Below are 13,752 nucleotides of genomic sequence, written 5' to 3' on the forward strand. Positions count from 1 at the left end.
AGTAAAATTTCCTCATTTTATCAGAGATCCCCCGAGGAAGTTTCAGAGGATGATAAACTACTTCTTTTACAACTCCAATACAAATTAGACGAGATATATAGCGACAAAAAGCAGAGGGAGCCTTTGTAAGGACTAGGAAGTGTGATGGCTGGAAGAGGGGGAGCAAATTCTGCTTATTTTTTCCGTCTTGAAAGATACCAATCTAAAATAAATTCCATCTATAGGCCAAATTTAAACATTAATGGGGTCGTTACTAATGACGCTAAATTAATTTCAGATTTTTGTTCAAAATTTTATAGTAATTTATTCAGATCAAAACATAATGAATCTCAATTTCTTAGCTCAGTAAATAACGTAAGACGGATGATGTGGCAGACAAAGATTATTGTGACACCCCTCTTCAATGGTAGAGATCACTGATTCGATTGTTCTACTCAAAAACAATAACCCCCCCTGGCACTGACGTTTTTTTTTTTGTTTTTTTTCTCGGCACTGCAGAATTTTGCAAAGCGTTCTCTAATCACTTAGCCCCATTTTTACAACAGGTTTTTATGGAGAGTATAGAGAATGAAACCCTTCCTCCTATAGCCTCACTCAAGGGCTGGTCACTTTGATCCTCAAGCCTAGCTTTTTATTGACAGCTGGAGACCCAATTGTCTGCTAAACAATGACTACAAATTTATGGTGTTAATGCTTGCCAGGAGAATTAAAGAAACTCTTGACACAATTATAGAGACACAATCAGGCTTTATGAGAAACAGACACAACTCTAACAATATTAGACTAGTATTAGATATTCTTGACTGCTCTGACCTAATATTCTAAAGGCTTTTGATTCAAAAGAACACTAATTTTTTTTTTTTTTTTGGTCTTTAGAGAGATTTGGTTTTGGGGACTTTTCTGCAAAGCAATTAAAACCGTATATGTTAATGCCAATAGCTCTATCAAACTGAACAAAAATGAACTTCCCCTTTAATCTGGAAAACTGGCATTCGTCAGGGATGCACGATTTCCCCTTATGTTTTTACTTTGTACACAAATTCTCACTGTGTCTGTAACAGTGCCATACAAAGGATTCCTTTTGCAGGTAGGGATATCATCATCAGTCAGCTTGCTGAAGATACCACAATCTTTTAAAGAAATACAAGCAATGATACCTGTCACCTTTCAAGTAATTAATCAGTTTTCAGAAGCCTCTGGTCTATGCCTAAATATTAATAAATGTGAACTGTTGCCTTTAAAAGATTGTAATATACAAATTATTTGCAACATTCCAATCAAGGAAGCAGTTTACGTACGTGGGTATTATTATCTCTAAAGATCAGACAATTAGATGTCCATTAAACTTCTCTCTAATCATTAAACAACTCAGAACAAACTGAGTGGCAGAGTCAGAAAAAGGCAGAGTGTTGCTTACCAAGGCTGAAGGGATATCCCATCTTACCTACGCAGCAATACAATTTGTAAAGACATTGATAGAATGGTTTTTTGACTTTACCTTCGAAAAATTGGACCCATTATATCAAAAAAAGTTTTGTTATTCATAATTCTGAATCTGGTGGCTTTAACTTTTTGGACTTCAATAGTCTAAATAATACCTTTAAGATTAATTGGGCTACACATTTTCTCAATTTGGAATTTTACTGTCTACTATATATTCTCTCTCTTTGGTGGTCTGGGCTTTATTTTGAACTGCAAATATGGAAAAACTCCCTGTAAAACGGTCAACTTTTCACAAGTAGGTCTATTTAGCTTGGTCTCTTAATTCTAAGCATAATTTCTAATTCCTTCACAGCTATCTAATTTGGAATAACTGAGATTTTATATTAGAACAAGTCACTCTTTTTTTGAGAATTGGGTGCGCAATCAAATTCTGCTGTTGGACCAATTATTTAATGGAGAGGGGTGACTTTTCTCCTATAGAGAGTTTTTGTCCTACAACATTCCAGGTCCGCCAAGACAATTTGCAATTGTATTTGACGCCATTCCATCAGGTGCAATCATGCATTTTAGGTTTACTGGCAAACTTCCATCTACTTCTGTCTCGCTCGATGTGGCTGAATCACCAGTTGGAAAAATCTGTTTTTTTTCCCAACTTCCTCAAAATAATAATGCACAAATATTTGTAAAAATGATCATTGTATCAGGTTGAAACTAGCAAAAGACACTTGTGTCTGGGTTTATGATAGGTCCGTCACTGTTTATGTGATACCCAAAAAAATATTAGTGTAGTGCAACCTTTCTTGATATTCTATTAACTACGTTTCTGTACTTGTGATTACAGGTGACAATATAGCATCAGATGGGGAACAGTGTTCTTTTTCCAAGTTATACTCCAGGGACAACTCTGCAGTCCTATCCCAAGGACTTGCAGCAATTTGTGGCCACCTGTCCCCAACTTCGGAAAAGAAAATTGAGGACATGAAAAACGAAAATAAGCTGCTACCTTATGGTGAAGCTAGGTTTGGCTGTTTCAACATACTGGTTTATTGTTGTATTTACATTGTAACTACACAGAACAAGGGGGTAACAAGCGCCACTTTAATCTACAGCCCGCAGGTGTTTCACTTAAATACACAGTTGAAACGGGTAACAAACACTACTTACTGTGTAACAATATGAAACAACACTATTTGCACAATAATTGCAGAGAAAGGTACTCTTGTTTTAATCACACATTATATTTGCCCTGACATTTAAGTGTCATTGCAATACAATGTGATAAGGTAAATACTAAATGGTACGTTCTAAATTAAAATCATAGCAGAAACTTTTTTTGGGGTTAATGTTAAGTAGTTTAGTAAGAAAAGCCATTAAGTTCATATATATATATATATATATATATATATATATATGAAGAGTTCAGATGCAAAAGCCTCTAAGTGCCATTTTAAATTCTCTTCTAGAATAATCATTTTTATCAAGCTTGTATATTTAAATGATCCTGTGACTACATTGCACAAGAACATATTTTACCAGAAATGTGATAAACACTTTTAACAGTCTTACAATTTTTGCCTGGAATATATTACCAGAATGGGTACCTCTTAGTTTTAAAATAATTACACGTATGTTTTTCTGTAAAATCAATTTTATTATTATTTTTTATGTGTGGAATATCTCCAAACAAATTTTCTCCTTAGATTTTATCTGTCTGATTGTGCTCCCATCAACCACTGTCACTTATTTAAAACATCAGTTAGAATAAAACCCACATTTCAAAAATCATATTTTGCTTCCAGTAGGTATTTCTTCCATTTCAGTCGGTAGCAATATTAAATGGTTTTGCGGAGTGACAAATGAATTAAAAATAAGTACAAATATTCCATGTAGTCGTTAGTTAAATGGTCAAAAACTGTACGGATATTAATTATAAAAGAATAAGCAAAAGCTCCATCTTTTTTTTAGATGGAGTACGTCATGCCACACCGTAGACATCCCAAATGTAACACTAAAAACATAAAACTTTCCAAACATTGAAACTTTAAACTTTGTTAGAGTTTATAAAAGACAGAGTATAGAGAAAGGAGAGTTCTTGATCCAAAATTGTTGTGAAATGGTATAGCACTACAGCTATATTGTCATGAGCCATTGTTTCATTCTCTGAGGTTCTCTGAGGTTAATTTCTCATTTTAATTATGAGGGAGTCAGTGTGCGTTCACTACTCTGTCGCAGAAAGCAGCTTCTGACCTCTGAGTGTGATGTTAGGTGGTTCATCTCTGATCTGAGCTGACAGAACAACAGATTGTCGCCGGGGAATTACACAATCTATTCAGAGCCCACACAGCCACAATAAGGCAAAAGCTGCACTTTTCATGATCCTGCTTCAAACAAAGTATGAATTAGTTGGCTTGATTTGCAGCTTTTGGAAAGAAAAATAACATGCATATGATCACCTAACACTAACAGGCTAAAGAAAGCATGTCATACATGTCTTACATTTGAAAAAAGAGGCTAGTTGCATTCAAGATGGCTTCAAAATCAAACATAACTGGTTTGAATCTTGAATAAGTTATCATTAACTGCATATGAATTGCTGAAATCCCTTTTATCTGGTCTTATTCATTTTTCCCCTCATCTTTTTACTGAATACTTAATCAGGATCTGATTTGAATCATCATAATGCCCCTTAAGGGAAATGCATTGCAATTTAGTGCTGTAAAGATGACAACAGTCAGCTGTCCATAAATGTGCACAAATATCACTTTAATGCTTCTAATTGCTGTGCTCATTCCAAATCTACTGTCATAATTGATTAAATACAGCTGTCAAGGACATTTCAAGAGAGTGTATAGCCACAAGGCTACACTCTCTATTATAAGTCTAAATGGACTGCTAGAAGCAAATGAAGAGGACACAAGAACATTTAAATGTTAATTGTTGTTGTACTGAATATGATCAATAGAGATTAGATTAAACATACATGGGCATTCTTGGATGTTGGACAATGAAAAGTAAAATAAAAAAAAAATCTAAAGAACAAACCTTAAAGAAATACTTATGCACAACTTTAAAGGACAAAAATGAACCTTTGGTCCAATAACACATTGGTACCTACAGTAGTTTTTGAGAACAATGCAGCATTGAGAACTTAGTAAGAGTACAGACAGTTTAATAAGAAGATACTTTATAAAGACAGTCCACTGCGTTTACAGGCAGGAGCCATCTTTGGAAAACAGTCTCAACAAGTCGAACCATCAAACTTCTGAACTGTATGAACGGCATTCATGGTTAGATTTTAAAAATATACCTTCTTATTAAACTTTCTGTATACTTACAAAGTTTCCAATGCTTCGGTTTGCAAGTAGGGACCCTCATTATGCTACCTTGTTAGTGTGGGGCTATTTTGAGCCTTGTTACTGGTATTAATTTTTATTTTTCATCGCTATATGCCCTATATACTTGCAAGGGTGTAACTTTGGTGTGTGTAGGGGAAAAATGGGGGAAAATGTTTTCGATTTGAATCCCATTTCATGGATGTATATACCATAGACTGTAAAAAAGACGGAAGACGCCCATTCGCTCTGTTCCATCGGAGAGAACTGAAGCCGCCAATGTCCCGATATGGCGCTGACATCTTGGGACTTGAGTCTGCGCACTTGAGTTTTCGGGACCAGACATCTAAAGATCTAAAATCTTTAAGTGAAAACACTGAAACATAATCCCAAAACACTTTTGCTGATAAAAAATACAAGCATTTCTAGGTCCAGGTAACACAGAGAGCGAGCAAACATTCCTCATTTACACATACTACTGACATTGTAACAGTGTGGGTTAAAAATCAGAGAAGATACAATTTAACAAAACATCTATTTGTCATCTCCCCCTCTACATATGGGTTAAGGTGTGTATGTATTGTGAAACATTATCACTTGTTTAAAGACCATGCCAGAAAACCACACAAAAAACACAAGCTGCTGGAAGAGATACCAAGACCAAACAAAGCCTGTCCAACAGGATAAAACATCGCCATCAAAAGTATGTGCATAGAGATAAAAAAAGAGGAGAAATAAGCCAAGTTCTGTAGCAAGCCAACTCCTGCCAAAGCCCCTCGCCGGTGGCGACCCAGGCAATGTGCAGATGGGGCTGGATTGCTCTGTGAGAGAATTAGATGGTGCTTATATTAACACGAAGAAGAAGGAATGAGAACATCAGCCACTCGTCTCCAGAGAGAAGTCACAGATCAGTGCATCTTTTCTTCCAAGCAAAGTCACAACATCGGTGTTATTCAGAAACAACACCATTTCTTTCAGCCAGAAATCTGTGGACCACCGACTGCATTCTCAGTGACAAAGTCGTTTTTGCGGGATTTACAAGTCAACGCTGCATAACTTTACAGAGGGTTAATACGATCTATAAAAAAAACAAGCAGTAAAAAAGCTAATTCCTTGTGAATTGTTTAACAATCGGGACCTCAGGTGCTGGGATTTCTGCTAGGAAGAGAATATTGCCATCCTTGTCACTATACCGTGTAGTATGTGCATAGAGATCAATTTTAGAAAGTAGTTTTTTTTATTGTAATAATAAATGCAACAAAACCATAAAAACAAATCTTATGACCCCAAAATTACATATGAAATCACTCATATAAAAATGTGTTCTCTAAATATTTTTTTTAAAAGAAGCTATACTCTGAATACTCATCGTTGGATCGGGGGGGCTAATAACATGTTCATGAATAGGCTAACAAATATGTGAGCACTCACAGGGAGTGACCCAAAGAGCTTCTGCAGTCTCTTCCTGTCATCATGGCTCTGCAGATCCAGGCAGGGGTGATCTCCAACAGTGCAGTACCGTGAAATAGCATTATGCTTAATTTTCTCGTTTGCTGCTGCTCATGAACTAGTAAGGCACCAACAGACATCTCTCGCAGACAAGCTCAGCTGAAAAACATTAGCCGCCTCTCCACATTTTTACTAGGGATGTGTGACACTATAGTCGACTAAAAAATATTGCTTCTACTCAACATTGAAAATGCTAATTTTTTTATGAACTATGTTTTCCTCTATATACAGAGGCTATGTTCAAATTGCTGTGTTCAAATACAACAAACAGGTTGTAAATAAAATAATTTAGTTTTACCTCAGACCTTGCATGCTGCTTTCTCCATGTAACTCGCAGCCACTCATAAGACGAACAAGGTGAGGCAGCATTTAGACCATTGTTGTGCCTGAACGCGTTCATATTTTGGGCGAACGTGAATTGAAAGTACTGTATTACTGCCTGATGAACGTTACTGTGAACTCGTTCATTTTGGTGTCTGTGAATGCATGCTCTCTCAGTTTAACTTCGTACAATAGGATGCCAGATTTCTATAGAGCCTTCCAGGCGAAAACCCAGCTAAAACACATGTAAACAGGCCTTAATATTAAGTGTGTCAAAATCGAAATCGATCGAAATTAATTCACAATCGTCGATGCTGCCACGCCCCCATGTCACGTCTGTTCGACTTGCCATGCGGAAAAAAAACACGCGTGTTAAAGTGCTGCGAGTCTATGGTCAACCTCCTCTAACTTAGCTACAGCCATTCAAAAGATAGCATGGCAACTGCAGATGCAGGACACCCATCGACAGAACTTGAACCCCTTCCTCTTTCATTGAAGTCGAAGGTGTGGAAGTTTTTTTGGATTTCCAGTGAGTTATGTTGACAATGTTTGCTCTTCAAAAAAGCCACAGTTTGCAGACATCCCAAGTCTCCCGCATATTGACAGCTCCCTGATGCACACGAATTTGTTAAAATCTCCCCGAATCTACAAACAAGAGCGAGCGTGCATGCCGACACAGAAAAAAAACGTTGCTCCAAACTGTATTGCGCACACGGCAGAGAGGGAGAAAGCGAGAGATCTTGCGTGTGTGCCTCATGAAGCGCATGTGAGACAGAGAGCATCCTGATTGACCGATTGCTAAAAATCGAGAATCGAATCGAACAGTGACCTTAGAATCGAAAATGTAATCGAATTTGGAGAATCGTGACACCCCTACTTAATATGTAGCGAAAAAACACCCAATCAACACCAGACACCAGCGTCGCTACGCGTCCGCCGCCAACAAAGCAGCGAGGGAGGAGGCGTCGTATGATCATTTAAACGGGTTTTATGACTAGGTCGGTGAAGATGGGAAAAATCGTACATTTATGTGCAAACTGCCCGTTGATAAAATAATTGTTGTCTGTGGTTGTATATGGGCTGTGGCAATTAAAAAAAAAATAAAAGCTCGCAACATATGGAAAAAAAAGGACTATGAACTAGTTCATGTTTTGAAGTATGAACTATGAACTGAACTAGTTCATTTTAAAATGTGTGAACTGAAATTTGAACTAGTTCAAGTAGAAAGTGAACTTTCATGCCAGTTTTATTTTTCTATGAATCATTGCTTGAATAGAACATATTAAAACACTGAGACAATATTAGATGAATTGTAAAATTTAATGAAATTACTGTATATTTTTATTGTTTTTTTATTAAAATACATTATTTAGGCATTAACACAATTTAATGTGTTTTGATCATTTGTGGCATTGTTAGTAACTCGTTCAACTGTAAAGGGATAGATTATAACCCCCATATTACCAACAGCGTAGCGCACCTGAAGCATGAATGAAATCTGTCCAATCCTGATTGGTGCTGCGTCATGGCGTAGTAGATGACGGCATAACCGGAAGCTACAAAGGGACGCCCAGAGCACACACACATTAGCTTTTTGCTTTTCAACAAGCGCTCTGTGTCAAACTGTATGTTCTATTTGGTGTTGTTTGTCCCATAAGAATTGTACCAAAATAACTGCAATATAGAATCTATAGTGGCTCGGATCTCGCGTTTGCCGAGGCAGCGTGTAGATTATGGGGCTACTGAACAATAAAGATTCGGTGACTGATCTCGCGTTTGCCGAGGCATCGCGTAGATTAAAGTTAGGTTTGCTTGCAATTCAGAATCTAGTGGCTCGGATCTCGCATTTGCCGAGGCAGCGTGTAGATTTAAGGTCTGGATTGCAATTCAGAATCTAGTGGCTCGGATGTCGCGTTTGCCGAGGCAGCGTGTAGATTACGGGGCTACTCAACAATAAAGATTCTGTGACTGTGATCTGGCGTTTGCCGAGGCAGTGCGAAGATTAAAGGTTTGCTTGCAGTTTAGAATCTAGTGGCTCGGATCTCGCGTTTGCCGAGGCAGTGCGAAGATTTAAGGTCTGCAATATAGAATCCATTACAATAAAGAATATATAGTGACTCGGATCTCGCGTTTGTCGAGCAATGAAGATTCTGTGTGGGTGCGAGGCATGTATAGGGGAGAACGGGGCACAATCTAACGCATTTTGGTTTTGGCTCAATTCATTTAAAAAAAAATAATAAGGTTAATTTATTTTTATTTTATTTTTTTACACAAGATCAGATCTCTGCTACAAATGAACACTAAAGTTTTTTGTCTAGAATCTACCGTTTTCGTACAGTTGCACTGAAAGTGACAGAAGTGCAAATGTTACAACTTACCCCATATGCGGGGTTAATTGTAACAGATAGAGGAGTTAGTTGTAACACTTGTGTGTAACACACATAATTCAGGACTATTTTATTTGTATAGTTTGATATTGTTTGTGCATCTGTATAGACATCCATACATCCATCCCTCATTCAATGATCCTTCTATTGTGGATCAATGTCATTGATAGAGACATAGAAAAGGGCTGCACAGTTTTGCAATAAATAAAATTATAAAATATTGTAATTGCAATTAAATTAGATTTGTGTGTGGCAGCTGCATGTATTATTATTATTATTATTATTAATAATAATAACAGTAATAATAATACAAATGAGCTTAAAATAAAAATTTAAAGGGTTTATTGCATTAAAAACAGGCCATATTAATGAACAAGTTCATAGTACACTAAATTTTAAACATTTTAAATTCCAACATTGTTTGTGAAAGTCCAACAAAGTTAAATGTATACTCAAACCTGATAAGTTGTATGGCTTCGTTTTCATTTAATTATCATTGTACACTTGGCGGCTTGTTTGTAACACTGTGGTACAACTAACTCAGCTGTGTATTACATATTTTAAGCCTAGCTAACAGTCGCTAGGAATTGCTGACAAGTTTCAAAACGGTGCTATGTTTGAGCCAACAAGACAGTGATTAAGGCAATATAAAGTTAGATTTGAAATATACACCCAACTCAGAAACAGAAAAAAAAAAAAAAACTTATGATGAAAAAATGTACTTTGATGGTGTCAAAACACCCTTTGTCCAGTATCTTCACGAAATTCACAAATTCGCGGGAGACCGTCTTCTGGCAGCAAGAGAAAAAGAGCGGACAGACAACCTGCTTGATCCCGACTGACTATGTAAAAGGTCAGTGTTGCATTTAACCCAGCGTTAGGTTGTGCCCTGCGCTTCCCAGTCAGCTCCTGAGGGTGCTGGCTGTGTTCATTGAGAAATATTTTGACGCACACAGCCGTGCGTTTCAGGTGTTTTCAGCCTCGCGCCCGTTGTCTTTCTTCTCGAGAGATGAAAGCCAAATATTGTAAATGACTCAAATCTCGCGTTGCCGAGGAAGCACGAGGAACACACAATCTATGAAACAATACTGTTTTGTGCGAGACATTCAAAGTCATCTCCTGAGGATACTGGCGGTGTTCATTGAGAAATATCTCGACGCGTAGGCCTACAAAATAAATCGTGCACTGTTGGATGTTTCAGCCTCGCACCTGTTGACTTTTTTCTCGAGGGATGAAAGCCAAATATATTGTTATGGCTTGACTCTTGCGTTTGCCGAGGCAGTGTGTTGATAACGAGACTGTAAATAATAGTAAAACAGTATGACGTAGTGTCTCATTCCCTTCTTGGGGAACAAGGGTTACAGTCGTAACCCGAGACGTTTTATCAGTACGTGCGACGAAGCCTTTTCTGCAACAGCTCCAACTCTCCGACGCACAGTGTAAATATCAGTGTCCGAATTCACTCACTTCATCTCGTTCACTCCTTGCAGATATATTGCACTCAAATGCTATACACTAAATAGGGATTAGTGAATGAGTGAACGAGTGAGCGGTTTCAGACACAGCTTTGGACTTAGAAGAAAACAGAAGGGTTCTGTTTATGCTATGTCAAATTGCCATAACATTTAAAGCTTGCTTGTTTTATTGCCGATTATGAAGGACAATACCAGTATGACATTTTACCAGTTTAAAGAGGAAAAACTATTAATGAAACTTGGTATACTTGATAAGATGACAAACAAAAAAAAATAACATGTAGCATGAGTATATACAAGCAAGATTTTGTCGCTAACACCAAACAAGCGCCAGAAAAACAATGACATTTAAAAATGTCCTGATATTATAGCTAACATTACAACAACATGATATCTTGGTTCTATGAAACAGCAAAACCAATAATCCTCACATACGGAGCAGAAACAACGCAAACTTTCCCACACTGGAAAGCTTTTCTTATATTATGCAGCTCTTAACCCTCTTGCCTTTTCTTTTCCCAGTGATATTCCTCTGGTCTTTTCTCTTTTGTAATGTCTCGTATCCATCTCTCTCTTTCAGTCTTTCTTCAAATCTCACTATTGCTCTCTCTCTCCTCCCCCATTATGAGTGTATACGCCCCCTACTGCTCAGTCCTATCCACTTTCAACAGCATTTCTCTGAAATTGTTTACTGCACCTTTAGATAATGTTAAAATGTTGCAGACTGTCATTTATGATAACCAACTTTTTTTATTTGAGGGATTTTGTTCATAATGTTGAGTTTGTTCTTGGTTCAGTTGACTTAAATGTCTATAAATGTTGATTAAGTTTAATGCTAACGCTTAAGTTTAATGCACAGTGATAGTGCAGAGCACATACATTTTCAGTGGAATTCAAAATGAGATTTGACTGTTTGATTAATAGATACATTATGCTATTTTATAGCCTATAAGTTGTAGACTATAACTTATCGGTTACAAAATGTATTTTTAAACATTAGTTTAAATGGAGCACATCCCTAATTTCCACTCATTCCCTGCAAATAAACTGAACTTTTAAGACCTTAAAAGATTAATATTCTTGATTTTTGGGACAGCGGAGATGTTGTTTTAACCCTTTGCTTTGAGCCAAGTTCAAAAAACCACAAAACCAATCAAATAAATCATTAGATGAGTTCTAAACAAAACCACATGTTTTTGCAAAATGAACAAACGGGTTAAGTTCTAAAGAACAAAAATTAAGATATCAGTTACCGAGACGAATGATTAGCGAGTGCAAAGGTCAGTGACAGGCTTGTATGTTCTCATCAGCTGAAGGTGAAAACACTTTGTCTTGTTTCGCAATTTGTTGCCAAAGGGCTCAGTGAAGTATGTGAGTAATGACATTGAATTTAGAACAACAGAGATTAGTTTTAAGAACATTGCTTTCATGGTACCGCCGCTCACAGGGACAGCAGGTTATGACTACACCTCAAACGATTAAAAAAATACATGGCAACAGTTTTCAAGGGATTTGAAGTTGACATGGATGGCCGCCTCGAGAGCAACACAATTAACTAAATGCCGAAGATTACAGATTGCTCTAATCATAACTTTATGCACGCTGACCCTGGGTTAGCACTTCATGATAATGAAAAGATCATCCATGCTGGGGTAAGCACTTCAGACACAAAAAAGACAATCTCCAACCCCGCCGAAAGAGCCCCGTCTACGCGTAAAGAACCCTGATTCACCAGGCATTTGCAAGTGACATTTGCTCTGTACAAATGGCTTTTGATGGAGCAGAATCAGAAAATTGCTTGTTAAATCTGTTGTAGTTCTGACAAGGGCTGATTAAAAGAAAAAGAAAAAAAGAAAGAAAAACAGAGAAAAAAAAAACAACAGCAACGATCACTTCATTAGGCATGTGATGGCCAAGGCACTGAATTCATTGCACTTAAACCATCCTGAAATTTCAAGCAAACCAGAGGTGACAAATGAGTGTAATCCATTCGGAAGAGCAGGATTTTTAAAAGCACCGAAACACTAAAGACTCCATGAAATTAAAATCAGAGCTTTGTGGCTTTCACTCCATCTCTATTACATTTGATGCCAAATTGGGTACACTAAATTTAAATGTTCACAAAATTCACTTTTTCTTCTAGCAAAAAAAGACCAAAACTATTGATGACTTGTCCTAGACTGTACAGTATATGTCCGAGTAGCAACCCAGGGTTCATCGCTATGATTATTTAACTCAAGTCTGTTAGCTAGACATACAGACAGACCAACTTTGGGTGCTGAGCCTTTTTTCCATAAATGCAATTCATATTTTGATTTAAAGATTTTAATCTGCAATGAAATATGGCGCACCGGATAAGACACATGCCTTTGGTGTGAGAGACCCGGGTTTGAATCCACTGTGAGACACCAATGTGTCCCTGGGCAAGACACTTAACCCCTAGTTGCTCCAGAGGCGTGCGACCTCTGACATATAGAACAATTGTAAGTCACTTAGGATAAAAGTGTCAGCTAAAAGAATAAATGTAAATATCAAAAAGGTTAATTTATGTACAGGAAAAATGCATTGAATTATGGAGAATTAAACGCTGCAGTTAATGATCCCGCCCCCACTTTCTTTCTCCCACTTTGCTTTCTGACTTTGCTGTCCTATCATAATAAATAGGAAAAATATTTGAAAATATTTAAATAAATATTATAATGTCAGATTTCCGGTGACAGTTGTTTTCACAAGTTGATTGAATAGAGTAAAAGAGTAAAATAGGCATATTTGGCATGCTGTCCGAGGGATTGCGGCCCCCCGAGCTCAGAATTCAGCACAAACCCAGAATACTCTCCAATATCCCCAGCTATAAGATCCAGCCGAGAGTGAAGGGTTGGGGTGGTGGAGGAAAGCAGGAAACTGTCGGTTATGTATAAATGCCTCTTCTCGAGTTGATTCGATAGACCATTTGAACGTGCTCCTCATAAACTTGGTTTATAAAACATAATTTGTCACTTGAATTCTGTAATCTCTTGAGATGCAGACATGTAAGAGGCTGACAATTAGCTAAACATATACTTGTTTAATAGTGACACTTAACATACATTCTAAAACCTTTATTTGAATATGGAAACATGACACTTTTTTATGATTAATTCACTGACAGAGACCCCTCCCCAATTATCCAATAGATAGTTAGTGAGCATGTTGACATCATCCATCACAAAGGTCAACCTCACTCTCTTTTCTTAGCTTAAGATTTCTCTCTGGTCCTTCGTTAAAGTTGGTCTCAGCAGCTTTGTG

The 13,752-nt window shown here is 37.2% G+C and overlaps 1 protein-coding gene and 1 long non-coding RNA gene across 4 annotated transcripts in view; one reads left to right on the forward strand and one right to left on the reverse strand.

Moving 5' to 3' along the window:
• Positions 1–2,806, forward strand: part of LOC148977544 (uncharacterized) — a 139,009-nt gene extending 136,203 nt beyond the window's left edge. Inside the window, exon 3 of the long non-coding RNA XR_016169670.1 lies at positions 2,285–2,806. This is a non-coding gene — a long non-coding RNA (uncharacterized LOC148977544). The remainder of the gene's footprint in view (positions 1–2,284) is intronic.
• Positions 1–13,752, reverse strand: part of pcdh11 (protocadherin 11) — a 190,763-nt gene that overhangs the window by 79,447 nt on the left and 97,564 nt on the right. The gene's annotated exons all lie outside the window — the stretch shown is intronic.

This window comes from Pimephales promelas, chromosome 9 (assembly GCF_988280905.1).
Source record: "Pimephales promelas chromosome 9, fPimPro1.hap1.1, whole genome shotgun sequence".
NCBI lineage: Eukaryota > Metazoa > Chordata > Actinopteri > Cypriniformes > Leuciscidae > Pimephales > Pimephales promelas.